This window comes from Agelaius phoeniceus, chromosome 4, assembly GCF_051311805.1.
Source record: "Agelaius phoeniceus isolate bAgePho1 chromosome 4, bAgePho1.hap1, whole genome shotgun sequence".
Lineage (NCBI taxonomy): Eukaryota > Metazoa > Chordata > Aves > Passeriformes > Icteridae > Agelaius > Agelaius phoeniceus.
In genome coordinates this window covers 55478315-55505845 of record NC_135268.1, presented here as the reverse complement: position 1 = coordinate 55505845, position 27531 = coordinate 55478315, and the positions used below count along the sequence as shown (strand labels likewise).

Here is a 27531-nt window from a genome sequence, read left to right as displayed (position 1 = left end):
TTTGAATGGCAGGCTCTTGTAATCCAGAGCAGGAACAACATAACTAGTGTTACTAGCTATCAATCAGCCTGAGCTGATTGAGGGAAGACATTTTGTTCAACTAGTCTTGCTGATTAAGGCACATTTTCAGTCCACCCTCTAGATGCAAGCTGAAGCAGATGAGAGAGGGAATCATCATGGAATCATAAAATAGTTTGGGTTGAAAGTGATTTTAAAAACCACCTAGTTCCAACCCACCTGCCATGAGCAGGGTGATCTTCCACAAGACTGGGTTGCCCAAAGCCCCAGCCAAACCACAGCCTTGAATATCTTGAGGGATGGAGCACCCACAACTTCTCTGGGCAACTGGTTCCATGCCTCACCACTCCCACAGTGAAGAATCTCCTCCTAATATTTAATCTAAATCTACCCATTTTAATTTTAAAAGCATCACCCCTTCTCCTATAACTACGTGCAATTTAGTTATATGGCATAATAATTCTGAAAGGGTTGAAAGTCCCTCTCTGGGCTTCTTGTAGGTTCCCTTTAGGGGTCTGAATCATGACAATTAAATGAAATTGCTAGTTTCTCTTATTGGAAGATGCTAAAGCAGAAATGCACTATCTAATTCCTTGTACCACTTCATTATCAAAGAATATAGGATGCATTACATTTACTTAGCACCTGCTACTAGTAAGTAAAACTGAGCAAGTCCTGTCAACTCTACTAATTGCTACAGAGATCCTTCTATTATTTCTTAAGACCTTAGATGTTTTTTCTTTTCTGGATGCTGCTGTATTTGTATCATATCTGGTTTTCTGTTCCTCTCTTTGACCCTCTTAAACTCTATATCCTCTTTCCTTTCCCTGTCAGGGGCTGGCAAGCCCACCAGACAAGAGGTGATCCTTATCTTTCAGATCTTGAAGTTCTTGTCTGTCAAATCACTTGTTTCTTCTTCCTTTGTGCCTGCATGTATTTTAAATTGCCTAACTCTAATCAATATGATGATTAGATTAGATTAGATTAGATTGCCCCAAAATTACATGTTCTTTGTTGCAGTATCAGTTTGTTGTTGTTATTTCTTCTCCATCCAGGTTATCTTTGTACCCACACTAGCTCTGAAACTGGCTTTTACACAAAGGCCACCTCGGCCTTCTGGAAATGTCTGAATCTCTTTTATGAATAGAGGTTTGACTGTGGCCTCATCCTTAAGACTTTCCCCAGAAGAAAGGAGAATATCCACACCTTTCCTCAGGTACCAGAAGATATCTTTTTCTCTGATATGATGCAAGAGGAAGTATTTGCTTGGCAGATTTCATGGCTCTGACAAGCCAAAATGTGTGTATCCTTTAAGTACTGTACCTAAACTAGTAAGGTCAAATAGGTATCTGTTGCTATAAATTTCTTTCCTTCTTTGATATTTTCTAATAAGCAAAGCAAAATATGAAGTGTATCATAAATAATGAGATACTTAATAAATGTTCAAGATTTGAAACAATCACAGTTGGTAAAAGGTATGGTATGATGTAAAGTGGCATGATGGGATGGGCTTCCAGTGCAAATTTGAAAAAAAATTGGCCTGCAAGTTACTCTGTGGACTAACTGTTACTGAGGAATGATAGATGGTAATCATAACCCATCCCTACCCTTCCCAGAAACATTACTTCGGACACAATAAATTATATTAGACCCTTTTCTTTCCAGAATGTAGAATGGGATTATACATCTTTATTGCCTCCTGCTGTCTCTTTTCTTTTCCCCAATAATGCACAGAAATCATGTAGACCTTTTTTATTTCTATAATAAGAAGAAAATTATTATTCTCTAGTAGAATTTAGGATAAAAAGACCCAAGGAAAATATCTCTTTGTTATATCTGTAATATAATTAGAAGCAACACAGAAAGATTTAGATGGTAGGTCAGCTGACAGGCATATGATAATAAATCAAAAATGCAAATAAAAAATCAATGTATGCACAAAAAGGAAAGATGTCACAGATTTCTGGCCAAGAGACAGAAAAAGTTTGGGAGTTATTGTGTGAAAAATCTGTCAGTTCCTCAGTGTAGTGCAGTTGTAGTGCTGAAGAAAAGCATGTTTCTTGGATTGTACTGCTAGGAGTACAAAATCAGTGATGGATATTCTATCCAAAATTGTCACTTGCACCTCACCTTAAATACTGGTATAATGCAACTTTGCAATGTATGCCACTGACTTTCAGAGTTTAAAATGGTAAAAAAAGAAAAATCCCTTAGATTGTAAGGATCTAAACAGAAGAAAAGCTTAAATTAGACTTTAGTATAATTGAAAAATGTAAAAGATTCACTGGAATTTACTGAAATTTCAAAATTGTGGTAGTAGTTAGTGGAGACTCACTATAAGACTCAGTGTCATTACTGAAACATACAAAAAATACCACAATATATAATTTGCTAAACCAGTGGAAGCAAGCAAGAAGTAATAAAAATAGGTTCAGACACATGATAGATAGCATAATGTTATATACTAAGGATAGCTGCTGAAAGAACCAAAAATAATGAGAGCATGGAGCACAGTCTGTGGTAGTAAAGACAGCTTCAGATTGTGCTTCTGCATTACCCTTTGCAGGGAGCAGCAATCAGCTGGGAGGCTGGCCTGGAAAATGAATGATGTGAGATAAGGATTTTCTTTTTTACCTGGAGCCTTTTTTTACTGATCCAATGGAGGTGGAAATTTGCAAATGGGGAAAGGCAGCGAGAAGCAGTGAATAGAACAGGAGAGCAATGGGGTAAAGCTGGTGCACAAGTTTCAGAAAGCAGATAGGTTTCTGCACTGGTCAGGCAGTGAGGGTTAAAAGAAAAAGGAAAGGGAAAGTTGACAATGATCGTGAGCAGCAGATAACTTTTTATTTAGTATTTATTTGGCTGTAAGTAGCAATTTAAAATTATTTCTCTGATAACACTGATTGTATGTGTGTCTCATCATCATAATAACTGCATTTTAAAAACAATAAATTTGTTTATCATGTTGATGTGACTTTGATATGGGAATTTTGCCCATAAGGGTGAAAAAATATTGCTTACATTTGCATAGGAAGTCTGAGTCAAGGCAGGAAATAGTAAACAGCCTCATCTCATCACTGAGCAGGGTGTGCAGGTTGTTTATAGTTAATCCATCTCTAGAACAGATTTTTGTTCATGTTTATTTGAGTTTTAAACTTCATGCTCCTGAAAGCAGGTCTGAATGAGGGAAGTAGTGGAAATGCTCACAAAGACTGGGTTTATGCTAATAGTGTCTACAGGTTGAAACCAGGAAACTTCATACACCGTGCCAGGAAGCCAAGTCACCTTTGACTCCACACTGCATACAGGAAAATAAACTGTGTCAGGAATCATATAAAGAAATTCTATACTCATATAAAAAGTCATCCCCTTGGAGAAATAATTCTGACTTCTAGCTAAAGTAATTTTTTTGAATTTTTACAAGCTTTTGGTTTTTGTTTACTCCTCCAATCTTAGTAAAATTTCAGTTTTCCAGGGGTAAGGGATTGGGAGAAATTGAGAGTCCAATCAACTATCCAAACACCATACAGAAGAAAATGCTTCATGGTGATGAGAAATCTTTCTCTGTAAAAAGATCAAGCTGCAGCTTGATGACCTGTGGAAGAAAAAAATTAATTTTACCTTGAAACTCAGATTAATATAATCTGAGTATAATTTTTTTTAAAACCTTGACATTTAAAAAAGATTAAAAATATCTGTAAGGTCTAAAACTGACATATGTGCAAAAAGTAAGAAACACAAGAACATCAGGAGCACTTTCAGCAATGATGAAGCTAAAAATTGGTGAAGGGCAACATTTCAATTCTCCACACAAATCAATATGCTCATATTTCTAACTGTATAATTATAAGATACATTATGTTCTAAAGTGAACATTTACCGAAATTGATGAGAGAATTACCAGAGTAGCTGGACTCTCTTAAAGTGTGTTGGGGATGATCATTACAGGGATTTTGCTGGCAGGCATTCCTTATTACCAGAACTGTAAGACTGAAAAAAAAAAGCCATCAAAAAAGAAGTTTTATATCTTCAGCTTTGAAAGAGAATATGAATACCTGCACTATGCAAGTAGCAGAGCTGTTTGACAAGTGTGATGCCAAATTAAGGTCTGCAGAGTTTCAAAAATTTTAGCTACACTAAAATATTCCATGCTATGCTTTTAGTAGACAGCCTTTATAAGGCATTTTTGTTAAAGTTGGGGACGTTGTTTTTAGTAAGTTTCCTTAACAGACTGCTAATTTTAACAGATGTACTGGCTTTGTGTGGCGAGGTTTTGGTAGTGGGGAAGCACCAAGGGTGGCTGCTGTGAGAAGCTTTCCCTGTGTCCAGCAGAGGCAATTCCAGCTGGCTCCAGGCATGACCAGCTGCTGGTCAAGACTGAGCCCATCAGTTATGTTGGTAGTGCCTCTGGGATAACAGGTTTAAGAACAAGAAATAACTCCTGCACTACAGCAGTGGGAAGACATGAGTGAGAATGTGTGAGGGCAGCAGCTGTGCAGACACCCAGGTCAGTGCAGAAGGACGGGGAGGAGATGCACGAGGCACCAGAGCAGAGATCCCCCTGCAGCCTGTGGAAGACTTCATGGTGGAGCAGGGGGGGATGTCCAAAGACTTCTGTGACCCTGTGGGAAGTTTGTGCTGGTGCCCCATGGAGAGAGAAGGCCGCACTGGAGCAGACGAGCTCTCAGGACTTAGGACCCTGTGAGGTCCCATGGCAGAGCAGTCTGTACTGCAGAAAGGCTGCACCCTGTAGGAAGGACCCATGCTGGAGAAGTCCAGGAAGATCTGCAGCCTGTGGGAAGGACTCCTATTGCAGAGGTTCATGGAGGACTGTTTCCTGTGGGGGGCAACCCACGCTGAAGGGTGGGGTGCCTCCCACACTCAGGACATGAGGGTGAGGAGTCCTCCCCATGAGGGGAAGAAGCAGCGCAAACTGCGTGATGAACTGACCACAGCCCCTATTTCCTGTCTGCCTGTGCTGCTGTGCGGAGGGGTTGGAGAATTTGGGAGTGCAGTTGAGCCTGGGAAGAAAGGATGGATGTGGGGAAGGTGTTTTAAGATCTGGTTGTACCAATGACAGGAATTACTGAGCTATTTCTGTTTCCTTATCTTGACCCATGAGACTTTTGTTTTATTTTCTCTCCCCTGTCCAGCTGAGGAGGGCAGTGATAGAGCAGCCTTGGTGGGTACCTGGCATCCAGCCAGGATCAATCTTCCACAGCAGACACCAGGAGACTGAACTCTTCAAAGGCCTATTTCATAACTAAACTGTGTCTCCTGGTCTTTTTTTTTTTTTTTAATTTATTTTAGAGGGAGAAAAAACCTTCTGACTTTAATTAATAATGTTACAAGTAAGACTTTTTTTTTTTTAATCAAAGAAATTAACTACAGAAGTATGTGTTTTCCTTCAGAACGTGCTTGCATGTAAATCTAGTGGGAAAATTTTTCTCCTAAGTTGTATTGTTGTTAAAGCCAATGAGTTAAAGGAACCCCAACTCCTGTAGGTGAGAGCACACTGACACAGTTTATTGCATTCATCTGGGTTTCAGAAATAATGAGACACATTCCAGCCAGTGATTCCTCCCACTCTGTGAAAACTCAAAAGTAGTTTCCTGTCACATTTTATACTGTTTCAGGAGGGAACTCCTTGCAGAAACCTGGGGATGAAGAAGAGCATCCAGCCATTCTAAGGGTAGCAGAAATACATAAAAGAGTCTCTGAAGCAGCCAAGCAGAAAAGTTTTAACATCCAGGCCCCATTTTTTTTCTCTTTCTCCTTCTCTGAAAGCAGGACAAGTGGGAGTAGAACAGCCTGAAGGAAGAGATACGTTGGTGGAATATATAAAGTTGCTGGGGCTGGGTTTGGAGGGGACCCAAGGACTATGTGAAGTACCCCAGTAAATTCTGGGAAATGTTAGATCTATGGGTGGTAACTCTAATAAAATTAAGGTATTTGTGTGGTTTCTCTCCCTTTGAATATAACTGTTGTTTAAAATATTAGTTTTAAGTAATATTTAGATAAACTTAGAGTTTTTTCAAGCCACCCTTGAAATGCTGAAGTTAAAAATTTTGCTTGCTTTGTGAACACAGGAGGTTGGGAGAATAGTAATGAATGGACTAGCAAAATAAAAATCCCTGAAATATATGCATCCTAGTTTCTCTCCATGTTCTGTCAAGAGGATTTTAAGGCTTGGTAATGACAGTCATGCTTAGGAAGTTTGTTAAATTCTGTTAGTGAAAATGGCTGCAAGTCACATAGTTATCATATATCTATGTTTATCCACATTTTCTCCTTTTCCCCACTGAAAAATCTTATATAGATAGAATTTGAAAACTGCGAGCACATATCCAGGGATATCTAAGCAAGTTGAAACCATTCAGGGAACTTTTTATCTATGCCTCAGATTGTATGGACAGATCATCAGAAAAAGACTATATGCAGTGACAAAGCAGCACCTTGGACAAATCAAACTCACAAAATACATACTGCACATTTCAGGCAGATTTCTGTCTTTGAGTTCCTGCAAAAAGAATGAGAACTCTGATTTTCTCCTCTGCACAGTACTATTGAAATAAAGTCCTCAAATTATTTTACTTTTTGCTTTTGACTAAATATTTCAGACATATTCCTTTTTCTCCATCCCCTGAGAAGAAATATGAGAGGAAGAGGAAGGAGGCAGCAGTCTAAGAAGACCTGGGAGACAAGGTTTTATCAGCTCCACTATATAGTGGATTGAAATTTGTCTCTTTCTACAGGATCTTGAGATCCTGGGGTTAAAAATGCTTCTGTAATGAGGCTTTATAATTATCATTATTGTTGTTCATATTTAAACCTTTTTTCACAATTTTATGATTTTAATTAAGAGAAAAGTAAGGAAAAGGCTGTATTGGAGTGACTCCAAAGATTTCCTTTTTGGTGGTATTTCTATCACTTCTTTACTGTAAATTGTGTTATTTTCATTCAGACTCCAATCAACTACCAAACTTCAGAAAAACAAATTCCGTTAAACATCTGTTCAACTCTTTACTAGCCATAATACACGGTTTAATTTGTGTTGCTCCAAATAGTTTCCTTTCTTTTTGCTTCCTATACTTTTACTCTATGGAGGTGCAATACAGGTCAGAAGATAAGAATTTTCAGTCTCTTACAGAATATATTTAGAGGCATGCTGTACTCTCCAGAAATGCAATTGGTATTCCAGAGGATTTCCCCCCCTCTAATAGGCTGTGAACTGAAAAGGACACTCCATTTTACTTAAATAGTCTAGCTGACAAATTATGCTCTTTAATTCTACTTAGGAAACTGTCTTCTACATTAACTAAACATCACCCCCCTCCTCACCCCTACTTGACATTTAAAGCTTAAGTAACTGCAACCTGCTTCCCACAAGTTCTCCTTCGATGTAAATTAAAATGACGTGGCGTTGAACAAAACCATCCAGTATCAAACACTGCACTCCTCTGGGATTTCTTTAATACTGCTCACGTATAAATAGAAGAAATCAATTAAAAAATAACCTAAGGCACTGTGCAAACTTGCAATATCAGCAGAATGCAGTGGAACTTGTCAGAGACCTCACCTCAGGTGTGTATACATATACATATACATATACATATACATATACATATACATATACATATACATATACATATACATGTATGCATACACATACAAGTACATTTAGGCACATATACATAGACCTAGAATGTTCCTAAACAAAGAATATCTTCTGCTCTCATGCTTTGGGATGGTTTTATTTTAAATGGAATCATCTCTTGCTTTATTTGGCTTGTTAGACTTACTATAATGAGCTTCCTCAACAGCAGCATCCTAGAATTTTAAGATCTGTAGGATGCAGTTACAGTACCTTGTAAAGTAAATGGTGTGAATTAAACTCGGCAGATTTTACCCAGGCTCATCTCCACAAACTCAGTTTTACCATCTAAAAATCTTAAGAGTGGAATTTGGTACTTGAGGCTACCACTGAAAGAATGATGTCTGCAGATTCATTCTCTGTAACTTGCCAACTTACTTAAAGTCAAGACTGATCCCTTTTGAGCTCCTCTAGATTTCTAGTTTTTGAAAGACAACAAGGATAAAGTGATTTTGTCACAACCATGTCAAGAGAAAATGGAATCATCTGAAACAGGTGAGAACATAATTATGATTAGATTATTTGGGCTCATTTGAAACCATTTCTGCACCTTCAGAAGATAATGTATGGCAAAGATGACTTTGTTCTTTATAGACAGCTGTGTGTTAAATTTAAATCAAACATCTGTTGAACTCTGCTTTTTGATTATTTTCACATTCAGTTTGAATGTCCTATTTTTAAAATAACTTGGTGATATGAATTAAAATTATTAATTGTGCTTGTATAACATAACATCCAATACTATTCAGTTGTACATTGAAAATGTATTTATAGGGGCAGCAGATTGTTCATTAACTGTAGTGCTTGCATATCCTCCCTGTTCCACGATCAGTGATAATCATTAGTACCTCAGATGGGAAGAGCACAGTGTCAGTGATTTTATATATCTGTGATTGAAGTATGGAAAAGTTAGACCTCAAATATGTTTACTTCCTGTTGTCCTGGAATTTTAAAAACTGGGCTTTTTTTTTTTTTTTTTTTTTGGTGATGAAAATGAATAAATGACAAATGTACATATCCAGACTCCTCCTTCCATGTAATTTTGTTTTTTATACCAGTTACAGCTTTTCCTTTAGGTTAAGCATGTCTTTGCTTTTGTGAGTAAACAGAATTTTCTGGAAATGGGTTGATAGACTTATTGATACATTATTCTAAATACAGAAATATTTTTTATGTAAACAAATATTTTAATATTTGTTTATTAATTTTTAAGTTTATAAATATTTTAAATATTTAAATCACAGCCTATCTTTTAATGTCCTCAGCAGCTGTACTTCCAACAGATGTGTTAAGTATACTTTTACTTATAAGTAATTTAAACAAAGGACAAACCAATCTGCCTCCTTGGATCTGGTGTGCATTGCATGCATAGGAGCAAGTGAAGGTCCTGCAAGAGGTTCAAGTTTCAAATATTTTTCAAAGACCAGAAAATAATCACAGAATCACAGAATCATAGAATATTTTGGCTTGGAAGGGACCTTAAAGATTATCAAGATTATCTAGTTCCAGACATCCTGCCATAGGCAGGGGCCCCTTTCACTAGATCATCTTGCTAAAAGCCCCATCCAGCCTGGTCTTCAAAACTTCCGGAGGCAACCACAACTTCTCTGGGAAACCTGTTTCACTCCTCACCACCTTAATGGAACATTAAAAATTACTCTAAGATTAATTTTCAATAAAATTAATCCTAAAAAAATCTACAAAAACCATACCTGCACAAGAACATAAAGTATTAATCTAATTGTTGAAATTATTTTTTTTCCTGCAAGAATAGTCGATTTGTAAAGATGATGTCAAGTCCTAGAAGAGTATTAGAGAAACACCTAGCTTGCTTACTGACATGGTATACACAGTTTGACACTTACAGGATTAATTCAGGAAAGTACTTAAACATGTGCCTAACTTTAAACACTGCTTAAATCTCATCAACTTTAATTAAATTTAATTGCATATGGGAGCAGTCTCAAAGAATAAGATAATTTCCTGTAAATAATTTTTTTTCAGAGGGTTTGCTATATGGAAAAAAGCTTTAACTGTAAAGCTTTCAGTTTCCAGTTGTAGTAATGTTTCTGCCTAGTAAGTGGTTTTACTAGTTTTAAAGTAATTTTGTCTGGCTTACTTAAGGAGTAGCAAAAGTAGTGAGTGTTTATTTTATTCTTTAATGCAGATGGATGGAAAGAAGCAGTAAATATGAAGAACAGCTGGTTACTTTTATCCTTGGTGCTACCCCTTTGGCTTCTGTGTAATGTTGCTACGGATGAATTTGATCTGCTGTTGGAAGACTATTTGTTCTGACTGCATGTGACAGCATAACTTAGTAAAAACATATTAAATATACCATTTAGGCACCACACTTCTAGAATTTTTGAGATCCATAGGAATGATGTTCAAGCACATATGGTAAATTGCTCCCTGGAATTAATGGTCTGGTTTGATTGTTGTCTACAAGATTAAAAATAAATAGCAAGTTTTTGAATCAGGAGTTTCAGAGGAAAACTGGGAGAGTTGATAAGCACACTTAATACACTATCTAGATGGACCATTAGTTTGATCTGGCATGTCAGTTCTTATGTACCTGAAAATAGCTTTTCAGTACACAAATGCCAAAAGGAATTTAGTCTCAAGCAGAGGTTAGAACAAGTTAATTTTATTTTAAATTATTTTTGTTTGTAAATGTTAAAAAATAGAATGATCAATTTTACCAGAGTGCATACATCTTAAATGCAGACGCCCAATATATTTAAGAAAACACGACTGAATTCAGCCTTCTACCTTTCTGGTGTTGTGAGAATTCAGGAGTTCCCAGAGTCAAATAAACAGCTGCTGACGATTTTGAAAAATAATGCAGACTCCAGCTATATCTGAAGTTTAGCTTATTTACTGTACTTCCATGTCAAAGTGCATGAGTGTTCTGTTTTCAAAAGTGATCATTTTTTGTGACCCAAGGGGCAACTACTGAACCATTCAAGAATATAGTTCATGGACTTGATGCTTTTGTTAAAGATATATGAAATTCTCAATTTTTAAAATTGGAAATATACTGAATGATGAAACATCCTCATAAAGGAGGAAAGTAAAAGATCAATGATCTTTTAAGATGTGCCTGAATACTCAAGAAATTTGAGAGCTGTACAGGTCATGTATTTGCTTCTTGCATGTGAATTTTAGATGTGTTGCAGAGTTTGTACAACTGCAAATTGAATTAAGCGCAAATTCAAAATAGATCAAGTATTGCACAAATGCTAATTTTATTGCATAGCAAAATCTACTTTAGATCCAGAGGATCTAAAGATCAGTCAACAAAGGAACCAGTTGATAAGTTGATTCTGTTTGACATCTGAATGAAGCTGGACTACTATGCTTCTGTATCGTTTGTTTCTTACTCATTGGTTTAACTTTGAATGATGGAGAAACAGTGGTTTTTTTCTTAAATTTTTATAGATTGTTGACAAAAATGTAGTACGGGCAAGGTATGAAAGAAGACAGCTATCATAAACTTGTTCTAGGATATTAATGTGTGACAAAATCACAAGGTCTTACACATCCCTTTCTCCATTGAAGAGCTGTGACTTCTGTCATTAAATCTGCAAGTTACCTTAGCAGTTAAATGAACTACTTAATTTTTATTTTTATTTATTTATTTATTTTTTTACTTTTCGTCATGGTAGATTCCAGCTAAACCCTTGGATGACTGTGACCACCTGTTCTCCCACACCTGTTTCAATTTCTAAACCATATGTTGCAGTCACAGACTAGAACTGCTATATATATGATGGACTTTGTCATAAATATTTCTTAGGCTTCCTAGTTTCTGTGATTAAAATTAATTTGAAAGCATTGATTTGCTGAAAATCAGGACTGAAAATGGTTTCTCAATATTATGTCTGTTCCTAAGACAAGGAGTTTTACTGGTTGCTGAATCATAAAGAGTCCTCATAGAATTATCAGCATATTGCTATCAGATATTAACATTATCTTTTCAAAAGGAACTCCACTGGGATCAATGGTAAGGAAACAGAGGATACAATAACTTGCTGTAACACAAGAATGTTTGCAGTCATTTGTATGGTGATATTTCCTAGACTGAGTGTTCAGACAAGTTTTGCAATCACATGTTCAAGTCAAAAATGTCTTTAAATTGTTTTCTTAGGTAATTTGGATAGTTGGTTAAGCCTTTCCTGGTACAAACGAAACATTTTAAAATTCTTTTAATGAAGTTATAACAATTTGTATTGAATATAAAAAAAGTACTCCACCCACTTGTATGGACACCTATAAGTTCATAAAGTTTTGAAATATTATATGCTTGGATATTAAGCTATAGTGTACCTTTCATTCTCTTGGCAATACTGTGAAACCTCATTCAAACTATCTTCTGTCTCTTAAACTGGTCCCTGAATGGGAAAACTTCAATACCCATGCAAGGTGAATGCTGCTGGTAGATAATAAAACCATTTCTCATGAAATTAGTAGGCTGAGTTTTAGATCCATTCTTTGGACTTTTAATCTCTTCCTACAACAAAATGTGGATCCCCTTGCCTCCCATGGGGATATATCTTCACCAGCTTGTGCTTAATTGATTTGGAAAGAAAAAGAAACTCTTGTACATAAACATGCTTTCTGAAGCCATTTGCCTATGCTGGAGATTGAGATGGTCTTATGAAAGCCCTTTATGCCTCACTGCCTTTCATCTACTCTAAAGTGTTTGGAAGAAGTGGAATTGCTTGCAAAATGATTTGTTATGTCATGGACTTTATGCTTCAGTTTTACCCTTCATAATGAACTAGGAATGTACATTTATTACACTCTGCAGGGGTAGTGAATCATCACGGGTGATGCAGAGCTGAATGTTTAATTAATGCCATGGATAAACCAGACTAATATTATGTTCTATACCTATTATTGTTGAAAGATCAGCAGCTGCCAACATAAAAAGTCAATTATGTTTGTAATACCTTGTACTGGGGAGAAATAAGGGCTGCTGGAGGTGGTATGCATTTCTTTGTTTCTGTACTCTCTCCACTCCTCTTGTGCTTATCTTTTTCTTTCCCAGTTTTTGTTTACTATATATTCAATTCACTGATTACTTATACAGAAGGAAATTTGTAGTATAAGAAGTAAACTACTGCTTTCTTTCTTCTTCTTTTCCCTCTTCCTTTTCTTTGGGTTTCTTATGTCCCATTCATCTTCATAGTCTTTCTGGCTTGTTTTAAATGCAGTTAATGGAAATTGCAGCATGGGAAAATGTGACTGTCAGGAAAAGCTAATGCTTCAAGCTATGACTATTGTAGCTTAAAAGCAATCTTCCTAAACAAAAAGCTCAAGGAACAAACCCTACAAATTTTCAGTGTCCAAAAACTTAATTTCAGCTTAACTTGCTAATTGATTTATCAGAAGTTTGGTTTATTATTTGTCCAATAATGTTTAAGAGAATCTTATACTAAAAGTTAAAATTCCTTGTGTTGTATAACATAGTATCCACAGAGTAAATAGAAAAATTTTCATCCTGATTTAGGCCAAGAATTTTGTATGTAAAAGATGTGCTGTCAATAATGATTTGAACATTATTTTAGAGTTAAAAAGAAAAGACTTTGCAATATTTATCTGTTGGAAGTTTCAAGGTATGAGATGGAGTAATTTTTCCTCATTTTATTTTGGCATTGTTTTCCCCTTGCCATAAGAGATGGATAGATTCTAGTTTCCTGGTACCTCTGACAGTAGGGATCTAATAATAACTGAAACCATCTCATTATCTTTACTTATCATCTGATAAACTTTTGGATGTTTAGGTCACCTCTAGGCACAAGGAGAACTGGTTTTAGCCACTCATGCCAGCACTGGACTGGTTGACTCAGAGATTGCTTTCTGCCCCTTTCTCCTTTTCCCATTAAACAACTTCATCTGAAAATGCCTAGTTTTTTTTTTTTTTTTAATTTAATAAAAGCCTTGAGGTTTCTTGTCATTCCACTTTAAATTTAGACCTTTTCTGCTCAGAAACATAGGAATATGGCTCAGTTCTCTGAGTTGTAATTAGTGAGTTAGTGCTATGAAGATAAATTAATTGAAACTGATGGAACTTGGGTTATCATCCATGGCTTTTCAATATGAATTTTTCATCTTTTATTTTACTGCATGATTGTCTTGATCTCTAATGCCACAGACTTGCTGAGATGTTTTGATAGAGCTTAGTCTTTCCATATTTCCTCAAAGTCATGTTCTTGTGTTTTCCTCCATATGCTTAATTAAAATAGCAAAATGCCTTCCTCTATCTACTTAGTGACATTTGGTACTATGGAGAAAATGGAGTAAGCCTTTTAATTGGTAGTTCTACGTATGGAAACAAGCAATTAGTTTCTGACATGTAAGATATGACAGAGAAATTTATTCAAATAAGTTAGGCTGGAGCAAACTTATGGAATCTGGTTGGTTATGGAATGTAGAAACAAGAGCTCAGCATCACAACCTTGGTGCCTTGTTGCCCCAAAACACGAGGCTAGAGATGTCCTTGAAATGAAACAGAATATTTAACTCATCTAGGAAATGAAAGTGTGTTATGTAAATAGGAATGTGATGGAGCAGTGACGAAAAATCCAGACTAAGCACAAAATCTGACCTTCTACTAAGAAACTACTACTCAGAATATACACATGCAGATGTGTTTCTATTTGTTCATCCTATGCTTCAGACTGGAAAACTTTATATATTTGACTGAACTATGCTTCTGAGATTCAACCCATGCTTTATGTCTGCCATGGGAAAAGCTCAGTAGGACTCATTTGGCCACTATAACTTTTCCTCTTAAGGACTTGACTAACATGCACCTATTCTTATGTTCTCTCTTTTGAATGGGAATAATAAGCAAAATTCAGACAGAATTTGGAGCATAAACTAAACATCGAGGTGAAACCTGGAATGCTCCAACATTACAAAAAATAAAAGCAAAAGGAATCACATCTTGATGTTTTACTCTTCAACAGTAATTAACAAGTCTTGAACCAAGGGCCTCAAGAGTGTTTATAGAGTCATACACCATCAACCACACAAGGTGTAGATCTGAGACTTTTTATCTTTTTTCCCCTTAAAAAAGAAAAAAAGACAAAAAGAAAAAAAGAAAAAAAAATACTAGTTTTTAGTGACCACTGTCATCACAGGACTCAAACAGTTAGTGATATAAGGAAAAATAAGATATAGTATTGTGGATAAGTATAGTTCTCACCACATGCTTTGCTTTCCCAGCTTCTAAAAGCAAAGTGTGATTATAAAGTTTCTATTGCTGGGAGGGTCATCCAGGATAACTCTTGTTGAGTTTAAGTGAAAGAAAATGTATTTGTTTTTTCTTTTTCTTTTATGTTGATTTTTAGGGGAACAAGGGGAAAATGCTGTATTTCCATGGTTTGACAGGGATGTTTTTCCAATCAGAGAGAAGCATGCATTTATTTTGCTACTAGAATACAATTGCATTCCAGTTAATGCCAAGGTGACAAAACCCCAGGGTAATTTCCTACAGCCACACGATTTATAGGTTAAACAGTCTCACTTTAGGTTAAACTCAAAGCTGGTGCAAGATATTCAGTGGGAAGGTTGAACAAAGGACCTCAAAGTTATAACTATTGATTCTGGTTAGTGATATAATGATTAATTAGATGTCACTCAAATAGTGATGTGTCAATAACAGCTTGCTGGGCTCCAGTAACGGGTATCATTAAGTAAAATTTAGTGTGAGCTCTAAGCCCTCCTGCTGTTACTACTTTTCTTAGTAAAGCTTAGAAGCCCTTAACAATAGCAGAGCCGCTTGGCTTTTGCTCAAATTCGCACACATAACAAGATCATTCATTGTCACCAGTTCAAAGCCATCTAGAAGAGGCAGAAAAAGAGAAAGACAGAGAAGTGATGCAGCTAAGTTAATAAATGAGGCTGTCCAGGGAAGTTTGGGAATAGGCTAGCCTGAATGGTTCCTTGTGGTTTCCTTGAAGGCCTGGGGAACTTCACCTGCTACAACTCTGTCTTGCCTCCTTTATGTTGTAGAAATCTTGAAATGCGGGAGCAATGTCCTAACAACGGAGGCAGGGTGTTGTAGGGGCATAACATTTTTCTTTGATTCTATCCTGGAATGGCTTTTAGTTGCTTTCAAAATGCAGTAAGATGAATGATGGACATGGAAAAGTTTATGTGATTTCCTGTAAGTACTTCAGGCATGTTGATATACCTTATGAAATCCAATTTTATTTACTGTTCCTTATTAAATATATATTTGTGTCCAGAGAGAAGAAGGAAAGTCAAAGGCACAATTCAATTGTAACTAGATTTCTGATTTCTGTTTGATTTTGGGGCTAGCATTGAGGAGCCTAATCCACTTTAATTTCAGTAAGATTTAAGTTCCTAAATGTATCTGTGGGGTGGGGTATTGGTATGTTTTCACTTTAAATATCTCATGGAAAAAATAAGTTTCACTCTGAGATAAGAAGTGGATTATCTCTTCACAAAAGAAGTTTAGAAATCCTGTACAGATGGAGGCAGTTAAAACTCAGACTCTGTAAATTCCTGAACCTGGAAACCTAAGGCTGCAAGATCCAAAATACCCTTTCTATTCAGCAAGTTTTGACAATTGCACCACAGTAAAACCAGGACAAATGGTTGTTTTTCCTGGTTTTACTGGGGTGTAATTGTCAAAACTTGCTGAATGCAAAATTACTTTTTCTCACTGGGAGCTCAGCTTGTTCTAGTTTAGTAATTCCTACTAATTTGTTTTAAATAAGAAAACTCAATCAAATATAAAATTTGAATAAGAAGATTTAAATGTCTCTGTTTAACAATATCTTTAAAGGTGGCTAGATATATTCCTGCCTTTAAATGCATTTATCGGTCTTTGCAAAATTATTTCAATAATTTTTGAATGAATTAAAGATCTCCATTTGTTGTCTGTTTTGTCACACAATTTTGAATCATAATTTGTTCTACTGTTGGAGCTCAAGCAGACACATTTCTTTTACTTTTTCTTTAGTGCAAGTCTAGAAATATTACTCCAAAAGGATGGATTTTGTGGAGCTAAAAGAGCCAAGGGTATGATTAAAATTCAGCCTTAGTGGTTATCTGTGGTATGTACTTACCCAGAGGCTGCCTCTCAGTGCTGTAATACTTGGAGAAAATGATTTTCTGAATAAGCCTGAAACAAAATGGCTATACAAGAAGTATAATGAAGCAGTGCAATAGCTAGTATTCTTTTGTTATGACACTATGGTAGTTTTGTTCCCAGTGTTCTAATAAAAGAATTCCAAAAATCGCCAAAACAATGTATTTCTGTAAGAGTTTTTGCTTTCTCTTCCTCACGACATCCTGAATTACAATGACACTGGTGATCTGAAGTTAAATGTCTGACCTGGAGGGTGATATTATAATTTAAAAGATATTACAAGTCAAATACACTCCTTTCTTCAGCATTGATCTCATATAATCAGTTTTTCTGTCAAATATAGTGTCCTCATATAATAATACTAGAAATCATGTCAATATCTCTGGAAGCAAAAATCACAATATTTAAGATTTTTCTCTAGAAATTAAATAATGCTAAAAGTGGAATGTTGGAAGTTGCAACTAAACACACTGCTCTACAGAATTAAGTTCCTAGGAAAACTACCTAAGAAAAATAGAAAACTTTCTTCCGCTGCTTTTGATAAAATTTCTGATAAAAATAGGAAACTCTGCTGAATCTGTAGTCCTTTATTCTGGCAATTTATAAATAGCAGTCCTGTGTTCATACCCAAATAAGCATATATTGGATTTGGCTAACAGTTCTGACCTACCTGAACTATACAGTTTAGACCACTTTTGATTTCAATGGAAGTGTGATACAGATAGTAAAAAAACACTCCCAGAAAAATGTTGAAAAGATCCTGAGTACTAAGAGTACAAGTACTCTTAGTGTAAGAAGAGAGAGTGATAGGAAGGATATTGAGGAGTTTTGGTTTGTTTCTTCTCGCTTCTTAAGTATTCTTTGAAGTTGCTAAGTATTTTTTCCTGCCTATTACACCATCATCTTGAGTGATTAATAGTTGTTAAGGTTCATGGAGGGAAAATATTGGATGTTAAAGGCTCCTTCATTTATCAGATAAAATCACAACAAGAACTAATGTCTGAATGTTAAAATCAAATACATTCAGGTTAGAAATAAAGCGTCTTCACTGTTGTCAGTGTTAACAATTGAAATTACTTATAGAGAGAAATGGTGCATTCTCCACCTCTTGGTATTTTCAGATCACTCCTGTATGTTTATTTCTGAAGGTATGATTCAGTCAAAGTCATTTATTACTGATGTGACTACAGGAGTAATTGGGTATATTGTTTAGCTCAAGATACGTGCAAAGGCAGACTAAATGCCTCAGTGATTCCTCTTGATCTTGAAGTATTTTATTAGACAAGTCTTTTCAAGTGGAATATAAATATTTTAAGAGTTGAGGTTTTATAGAAAACCATTTTATTTTTATTTTTGAAAGTATCAGCTTCTCCCCTGAGGCAACATTTTACCATAAACACATTGAACTGTATGTTGATAATGGTCTCTGGATTTAGTTTTCCCTTTAAATTTGGCTTCTACTAACCCTATGAAAAAATAGGCAGTTTGATTAAATTCTATCCACTTATAATGATCTTGCTTTACATATTTATATTATATTTTTCAGGATCTTTTCACCTTTTGGATTATATGAATTTGAAACAGCTCTGAACCCCAAGCTGGCAGTGGTATGGAAGGAATCCAATGTAACATGATTTGTTTGGATCATCGCTTTAATGCAACTACAGAGGCACAAAGTTCACAAAATAGATGGAGAAAGCTTAAGTCTGGGTCTCAAGACCATATAGACTATAGAGCTTCTTGAGAGGTGCCTTTTGTTTCCTGAGAGCTTTCATTTAATTTTTTTGTTTATATTTCTACTGCATAATTTTTAGCGCCTTTGGAAAAGAAGGGCAGAATTTTTTTTCAGAGAATCACAGGCTAGCTGAGGTTGGAAGAGACCTCCAGAGATCACCTGGTCCAAAACCCTGCTTAAACAAGTGTCACCTTTAGTAGGTTGCTCAGGAACAAGTCTGGTTGGGTTTTCAATATCTCCAGGGATGGAGAATCTTTGAATTCACAACTCTCAATTTGCTAAGACCACGAGATGATTTGGCGACTGTCTGAAATATCTCTCTGAAAAATAATAGTAATAATATTTCTAGTTTTCCAAATTCTTCTGCAGGCATCTCCAGCCATGCTTGTGAAGCCACTGTGGCTCCCTGTCCCCAGACACAAGTTATTTCCAGTCTGTGCACACAAGTCTGAGACAATTGTGGCCACACAGACCCCACAAAGAATGGTGCCTGTACTGACACCCATAAATGCACACACAGCCCTCACATAACCCTGTCTCATAGTCAGCCTGAACTTGTTCCTCCTCTCTGAACTTCTTCCTCCTCTAGGGAGCAGAAGACTGAACTTCTTCCTCCTCTAGGGAGCAGAAGACACAAAACTGCTCCCTATCTGTTCACATGAAACTGGCTTTGTCATGTTTCCTCTATTTTCCCATGTTTGTTCCTCCCAGTTCACCTTGGTTACCCTCTCTCCCCATCTTTGGTCCTTACGTTAAGCATACCATAAAGAGTGTGAACATTCCCACAATTAACTTGACACATCCCTTAATAATTTTTACACAATCCATGAATCCTCTTCACCACTCCATTTTGTGATAAATCCTGTACCCTTAAAGGCAATATTCTCCTTTTACTCTGAAGGCCTCTGAGAGAGAGTTTCTGCTGCTGACTCATCTCAGGGGGATTCACACCAGGGACAATAATTTTCTCTTGATAGCTTCAAAGGCAGCTGATTCAGTGTGCTCTAATTTTCACTGATTAGGTTTTCACTGATTGTGTTACTATGGGTCTTCCACTCATGACTGTTCCTTAGATCCTTGCTGGGTCTATCTGTTCAATTTACTTATCTTTTCATCACAGACTCTACGGACAGCTAGCTTTTAAATGAAGCAAATGTGGAACTTTTAAAGAACTGAAAGAAAATTTCAGGTTTTTCTTGCACCAGCTTGCTTTACCTGTTTAAGGATGAAGTTACTCAGTTTGGAAACTGAAATAATAATGTATCCTTTTCATGCAAACTATAGGAAGGACAGTATGGGGAGTTCAGCTGCTTTCAGGTTTTCTCTAATCTGTACCAGAGAAGCAACATCTGATATTAAATTCATGTCTCTATGTTCAGTATTGCTGGATTTATGCACTCAATTCCCTGAGGGTCTCAAGTTGATCAGATAGAGCACAGTTGCATTTCTGTTCACAAAGACCACCTCATAGTGCTCTATGCAGGCTTTCTGCAGCAGTGGAATGGCTGATATGTGATCTGGAATAATGTCTATATGGAAAAAAAAGTTAGCTTTTCAAAATTTTTGAGTCCTTTTGAACAGACAAAGTGAATTTTTCAAAGCTTTGTCTCGTACAACTGACTTATTTTACTCCCATCTTTGGTACCTTTCTACTTAATATCAGATTGACTGTTTCATGGAACCGTAGTGCAAGCTGTAGCTCTGGAGAGTGAAAGTATGTGGGTATAAGAAGTAGCTGCTCTTAGGGAGTGTGAGAAACTATAAAAACTGGAACATTAAAAGTAAGAAATTTGAATTTAAAGAGAAAAAAAAATGTACTTCACCCTCTTTCCATTAATTCTCAGGAAACATTTTCCTTGATCTCTCACTCAGTATTTAGTGCCACATAGGTTGCAGATAAATTAATTCCTTTGCTTCAAAGTAATAGGATGCTAAGCAGTACTTATAAAGGTGGTTTATGTACTCCTTTAACCACTGAGTTTCTGCTTACTCTTTTTGGTTAAACACATGTCAACAAATTTATTGATTAATTAATCATTGTGTCATTAATCTTCATTCTTAATGCTCTTTAGGATAAGAGCTCCTTAAATTGGATGCACTTATTCATTATGGCCTGTGGCTTCTGAAATGCCCCCTATTTGACCTTTATATTTGATATTGGTAAAAAATGACACAAGGTTACTACTTATCTTGAACCTCCCACTTGGAAAATATAGTAATCTAGGGTCATTAATTTTAGTTGGTATCTGTTAGTAATGAAAATGTTCATAAGTAAGTTTCAGTGGGTGAGTGGCTGAAATTAGCATAATTTTTAAAGTCAGAAGATGCTGATTAAGGGATAAGAGGATGACTCTTCATTCCTTGCTCTTTCAAAATTCATCTAATTTCACTGACTTCAGACTCTTTGTAATTGCTCATGGATAGTTTGATGTTTCATTTAGTTAATAGTTAGATCACAGGACTGAAACACATCTAGGGATCTTCAGTGTCTGTGAAACTTGTGTCATAATTGTTGTGTTACACCGGCAGGAACACATTACTGTGATCCTAATACATTTTGCTCACCAGTTTAACAGGGTTTAAGGTATTGAGAAATGACTTACATTCACCTCTATTATATAATAAACTGCTTCACATATGATGAAATTTGAAGGATCCCTTTAGTCCTTCAAATCATTCTCTTGGTTAAGCAAGCAAGTACCTTTTAGATGCTTGATGTAAAGTCTTATTCATTGAAAGGATAAGCTGTGATAGCATATATGCTCATAGTTAAAAGAAAAAAGACTTCCTACTTGGTATAGGACAATGCGTTAAAGAGTCCATACAAGTTAAAAGAAAGTGATTATGGTTTTAAAGCCTAGGCAACTTTAATTTGTTTCCTTATTATCACCATTAAGAGTGTGCACTACTGTTTTCATGGGGGAAGAGACAGACCTCTGTTTTCTGTAAAGCCTTTCCTTATAGTAGAGGAAGTGTATTTGAATATCTGTATAGAGGCTTTGCCCCAGAGGTCCCGGCTGCCCTTGATGGGCTGCAGCTGTGATGTCCTTAATTGGGCTGCAGCTGTAACTGATGAAGATGACCGGGATAAAAGGGGGCGGGATAGCCAGTCAGGGAGAGCCTTGGAGGAGCCCTGACCTGAGAGAGAATAGCATGTAGAAGAAGGAGTCCATGCAGTGAAGACCTGCAGCCATGAGAATACACCCAAGAGGTATGGACTTGAGAAATCTAATAACAACAATATGGGACTCTAGAAATAATAGAAGAACAGCATTTCCTTGGTCTGCTGTATGTAGCAGAATACTGTATATATTCCTAATATTAGAAAAAAAACTGCAGGATAAAAGAAGCCACTTTCTCAGTTATGCCTTTCAGAAATGAATTCTATTCTTCCTTTTGCTTCAGAACTCCTACATGATCCTGTGAAGGTATCTGCAAAGACTCATAACTCAGTCATGTGGATGAGGTTCACTGAGGATTGGGAAGCTGCATCCCTGGCATGGAGATGTTTTGTTACCTGTTATCAGCATCACCAGCACCTTGGTACACTAGGTGAAAATATGGTTTCACTTTATCGACTGTGTGCATCCTCTGTGTTTCTGTTCTGCAACTAAAGAAACTAAAGTTTCTGTTCTGTTTTGCAACTCAAAGGAGTCTTCTGAATTTTATTCAACAGATTTTATCACTGTTACTCCTCTTCAACTGCATGGAACATCCTTTAAGGGAATTTACAAAGCATCTTCTTTGGATGCTTGTTGCAGGTGGGAAACTGAAGGTCATGTGTCCTTTGTACTTAACCTTTTGTGACTCCTGGCAAATTAATACTTGAAGGAGAGTCCTATTTTAGCTGATTGGTTCTTCCTTTTCTTGTGTTATCTTTGTGTGGCTTTGAGACTTCTTTTCCTGCTTGGGTGGAAAACCCTCACCTTGACTGTGGTAAAAAATTATCTATTTACTGGGTGGTGTTACATGCAGTATAGACCAGGAAATATTATAAAGTTACAACAGGAAATATTATAAAGTTACAACAGGAAAACTTTAGAACAGCCTTAACAAAATTAGGAAAACTTGAACATGTTTTACATTTTAGATCAGAAGGCCGATTAGCTGCCCAGTGTGGGAACATTGTAGCAGATCTGAATGTCTACAGTGGCTATATAAAAGCATAGTTCTGAAATGGCAGACACCTGCTTTGCATTTATTATGAAGATGTCTCCAACTAGTTTGTGGTAAAAACTAATTGAGTTTTAACAAGGCTTCAAATTTTTGGCTATTTCATTAAAGACTCCAGGTTAAAACAGGTTAAAACCCTACTTACGAATGTGGAAACTGAAGAGTCATAAGTGGTAAATGTTTTGGAAATTTTAATTTTGGTGAGTTAGTATGTGAAAAGGTGATTAGAGTTATCAGAGAGAAACTACAGGCAGTACAGAGACAGGTTTTCAGAAAAGACCCTGAAATTTATGATAGGCCTTTGTACCAAAGTTACTAAGAGATTTATAAGTTATAGGATCACTTTTCCACTATTATATAAATTACAAAAAAACCCAAACCAAAACAGCCTCATATTAAAGGAATGAGAATTTATAAATGTAATTATTCATATTAAAATGAAAAAGTATGCATTCTTTTTAAGTGCATTGTATAGGTATTAGTAAACCATTATTTGAAAAGGAATATTACATACCTTGTCTGTAGTGCTTATTTCTCTGATAGAACTGTAGCTGATTGGAATGTTAAATTTGTTGTCATTGAGGGAAAAAAAAATTAAAGAAAGTATAATGTTCTTCTGTAGAAAGCATGAGGAATTCTAGCTGTTTGTGTTACCATAACATATTCTTATGAATTTATTTGTGTGGAACTAATAAATAGGTTTTTCATTTTAAGTGTATCTCTACAGAAACAATGGGCTACCAAAGAAAAGTTTGACAGTTAAACAATTAGCATTATAATAAAATTATTTATAATTATGCTATTCTCATACTTTTGAAAGAAACTTTTTCATATTAAATTTTGTCTATTTTCAAAATTACCATTATAATTTTTTAAAAATAACCTTTTAAATTTTTTAATTACAATTTGAGCAAAGAAACAGAGCTAAACAGCTCACATTTGAATGGTTAGCAACTATATTCTCCACTGATACATAAATACCTATCTTTCCCTCTCTAAAATGAAATTTGAGCATATAAATACCAGAAATGAATGACTGCAAATATCCAAGCTTATAGTACTTGTGCACAAGGCAAGTACTAAGAGTTGTTTTTTTGACTCTTTTGCCTCTTTTGACTCTTTTTAACAGACTTATATATCTCATATCATGCTACATGGTTAAGTTGTAATCCTTTTTTATGATTGGTCACTTTTCATTATGGACATTGGAAAACTGGAGCTGCAAGTTATTCTGGTAGGCTTCTCCTGTCTGCCTTGGGTACCAGAGGTGATAACATTCTGCTGTTTGACATCTGCATCTATCAGGGCTGCACTGGACACTGTTACTGCATGCTGGCATACCAGCAGAAGGAGCACAGTAGTAAATAGTGCCTTTACACTATTGTTTGTAGTGCTGAAAAGCTTTCAGTGAGCTGTTTTAAGTCAGTGCAAAAGGCAGCTACTGAAATTCAGAAGGGACATCATCTTGTCTGTGCATTGTACTTTTTTTGTTCTCCCTCCAGTCTATTTGAAAACAGCAGGGATCTTGGCTTGCAGCTATGGGTTCTCAGCTGGCTCCCCTTGGAGCAGGTATTTATTTCCCTGATATACTTACTGGCTTCCTTCCCAATTGTTGTATGTGTAGCCATATACACATAGAGATTGTATGTAAATGTTTGCAGGGTTCTGCTGGGGTTACCTGGTTCTCTTTCAGGCTTTCAAATCCCTTGCAGTAGTGACACCCTGAAGGATGGCAGCACAATAATCTTGTAGATATGTGAGTCAGCCTCCCTCTCTGAACAGATGGGTTATGACAATTACTGTAGGAAAGGAGGTTGCCAGAGAAGCCTTGCTGATAAGATTAGTGGTGGTGATGATACAGGCTATGTTAGCATGACACACCTTCACAGGCTCTGTTATAGTAACACTGCAATTCACTTTTACACAGAAAAACATGAAAAGAAATAAAATCAGCTGATCAGTCTATTTTTATATTTTTTTTTTTACTTCACCTCATGTTTAATGGTAAGAATATAAAAAAACATAAGCAACTGCTTCATCTAGGAAGAAGCTGATCCATGTTTGTCAAGTCTTCACATCCAAATTACAAACTAAAGGATCCTTTTAGTTTCTTTGTGACACACAAGCTATAGATTTGAAAGCTTACCCCTGTTGCAAGGCTGTGAAAGAGGCAAGTTTGTACTGAGAGTAAAATATATTGTAGAGAGGTGGTGGTCATGTCAGGTTTTGATCTCTTTGTATGCCAAGAGCTTTCTCAGTCTGAGACACTTAGACATCTATTTACCACTCACTCCAAGTGATATTCAGGGCCAATTAGGAGCCTTGACCAAGGTGTGTACAGAGCATGCTGAAACCATGGCAATCAGGTTCACACAGAACATGATGTGATGTCTGCTTTTTAGTGTTAGATATCCTTTTCTAAGCTTTAAGTTAGAAATCAAAATTCCCTAGATGCTCACTGATCTGGATGTAAATGGATGTTGAGTCCTTTAGGCTGCATTCTTAAAAAGGCCAGATGTGGTACAAGCTGTTATTCTTACAATTCCAAAAATTAAAGGAAATGATATCTTGCAGCTGCATACCTGAAGAGTGCCTCTTCTCAGTGAAGCCCTTATCTTGTCCTATACATCCAGCAAAATAATCTGTCAGTTTAACACACTATTAACTTACTGTGTTTTCAAATTCATAATTTTTGAAGAAAGTTTCAGTGAAGAAAGTGTCTGAGTTTCCAGGGCTCTTCTAGAAGTGACTTTGCATAAATAAGATTAAAACAAAAATAGACTTTGTCTTAATAGAACAGCCCTAAAATCCCAAAATTCTGGTTAAGCATTTTTGTGAAAAGACTAGCAGTAGCATTTGTATTGATGTTATGAAAGTTTCACTACTTATCACTTTAGTTTAAACTACCAACTTCACATGAAACAACTGGATTTGATGAGCAGCCAATATTATTGCAAATTGTCATAACAGTTGACTTAAAATGAATGAAACTCAAGTCAGAGTTGTCTTACCAGTAATCAGTAATCCTGATGCACAAAATCAATTCAAAATGAGAATTCCACAGGTCAATGAGAGTTCCATAGATCTAAACATGAGCAAAAACTGACTGGCAAAATAGGCTATTTTTTAATCTACTTGATTTTGGCAAAATAATTAGCTAGAGAATTGAGTGTTAACCCCGATTCTTACTGCTCAAGCTTTGGGGATTAAGTGCAGGCAAAATAGCATTACTGGAATCTTCAAACCTAATAAAATAGCACAAACACAGCATTCTGGGAAGGAAAGACCACCTCCTGCATGGAGGTTTTCTTTGTGTTGTCCTAATTCACATTTACTGTTTACTGTTGCTTAATTTTAGGAAACTACATTCTGAAAAAAATAAAGTTAATTTTGAAATCCTTTGTGTCTGTAGACATGTTAACTGGTAGTACAGATGCTAGGTTTATTTTTTTCCTTTTCTTTGATACAGTAGTGCTGAAATTGTCTTCCTTTCTGGAATGAAAGTTGATCCTTTGTGTGAAACAACAATAGCAAATAGACAGGTAATTATCTCCAAAAACATGAACTGATTTGTTTGAAACTGAACATCTATGGACTAAGCTATATCAAATTTAGACAGTGCTTCTGAAAATTGTGGATGTATAGTAAATCACTAGCCTGAGGGCATGCAAAGCCTGAAAGAACAAAAGCAATGTTCCATTTTTTACCTGTAACAGTCTGCTATAAATGGTTTTGTAAGTTGCAGCAGTATTTTGGATTGTAGGAAGAATAAGTAGTGCTTGGCATACCTTATGTGCAGTGCAGAATTCTTTATCAATTGCTTTAATAGGAAAGAAGGTAATCCTTTGTGAGAAGACTCTCACTTGGGAAAGTGAAATGGTTAAAATGTTACAAAGTGGATGATTATTTTTAATTTTTGGATTACAGTAGTGTGGCAGCTCTGTTATCTAGCAAATCCATATGCAAAATACAACTGACCAGAATATTAAATATAACCTCTAACTAGAGAAGAGAAGCCCTCAGCTCCATAGATGGTTTTTTACAAGTACTAGAGCTAAAATAGATCTCAATTAGGGAAAAAAAAAGCTTTCCCAGGGTTTTTGGGAGAATTGTAATAGAATGTGAATTCATTGAGGATTAAGTCCAAATTCTGCAAATGGTTTTAGGAGTAAGAACAACATATCCTGAAATCTCACCTTCTCCTAGATTTAGCTGTCAGTGTGAGGTAGAAATTCACAGCTTTAAATTGGACTTAGGCACATTATCTTCGGGGTGCCAAGAAACTATTGGCATTTTTCCTCTAATGCATGGTGCAAAGCAGCAGGCTGGGTCTGTGCTATGACCAGGGCAGAGGGCACAGGCAGTGTGCACCCAGAATCTCCCCAGATGGAGGAGCCCCCACTCTGCTCTCTCCTTGCGAAGGGCTGAGCTCGCAGGCACAGAGTTGTGGTGATACCAGCTGGGGGACAGACTCCCCACCTTGGAGTGGTTCTGGGCATTAGTCACTAGGCATGGCAAAGAAACAGGATCTGATGCAAATCTTGGAATGCAGTTCCCTTGTATTCTGATCTGAAGGTTTTCTTCTCTGTATTTGCAGAAATCCTGAATCCTCTTCTGCATCACCTCACAGCTTTTGCACAAGGACTGCAAAAGGCATATGCTGACTGAGCCAAAAGGCTGGTGGGCTGAAACACTTTTGGCTGCAGAGAAGGGATTAAATTTGGACTCCATTAAGTGACTGTAGCTGGAAGGTATGACTTTGGACTGAATGGCTTTAAGTAGTTTACAGGAGACCGACCTTGTGGTAGTGATAAAACTGGT

General features: G+C 36.3%; 1 long non-coding RNA gene across 2 annotated transcripts in view; it reads left to right on the top strand.

Moving 5' to 3' along the window:
- The window catches only part of LOC143693981 (uncharacterized), a 219823-nt gene that overhangs the window by 172187 nt on the left and 20105 nt on the right, over window positions 1-27531 (top strand). For both annotated transcript variants that reach the window (XR_013182143.1, XR_013182144.1), the window contains one exon: window positions 27308-27461. This is a non-coding gene — a long non-coding RNA (uncharacterized LOC143693981). The remainder of the gene's footprint in view (window positions 1-27307; window positions 27462-27531) is intronic.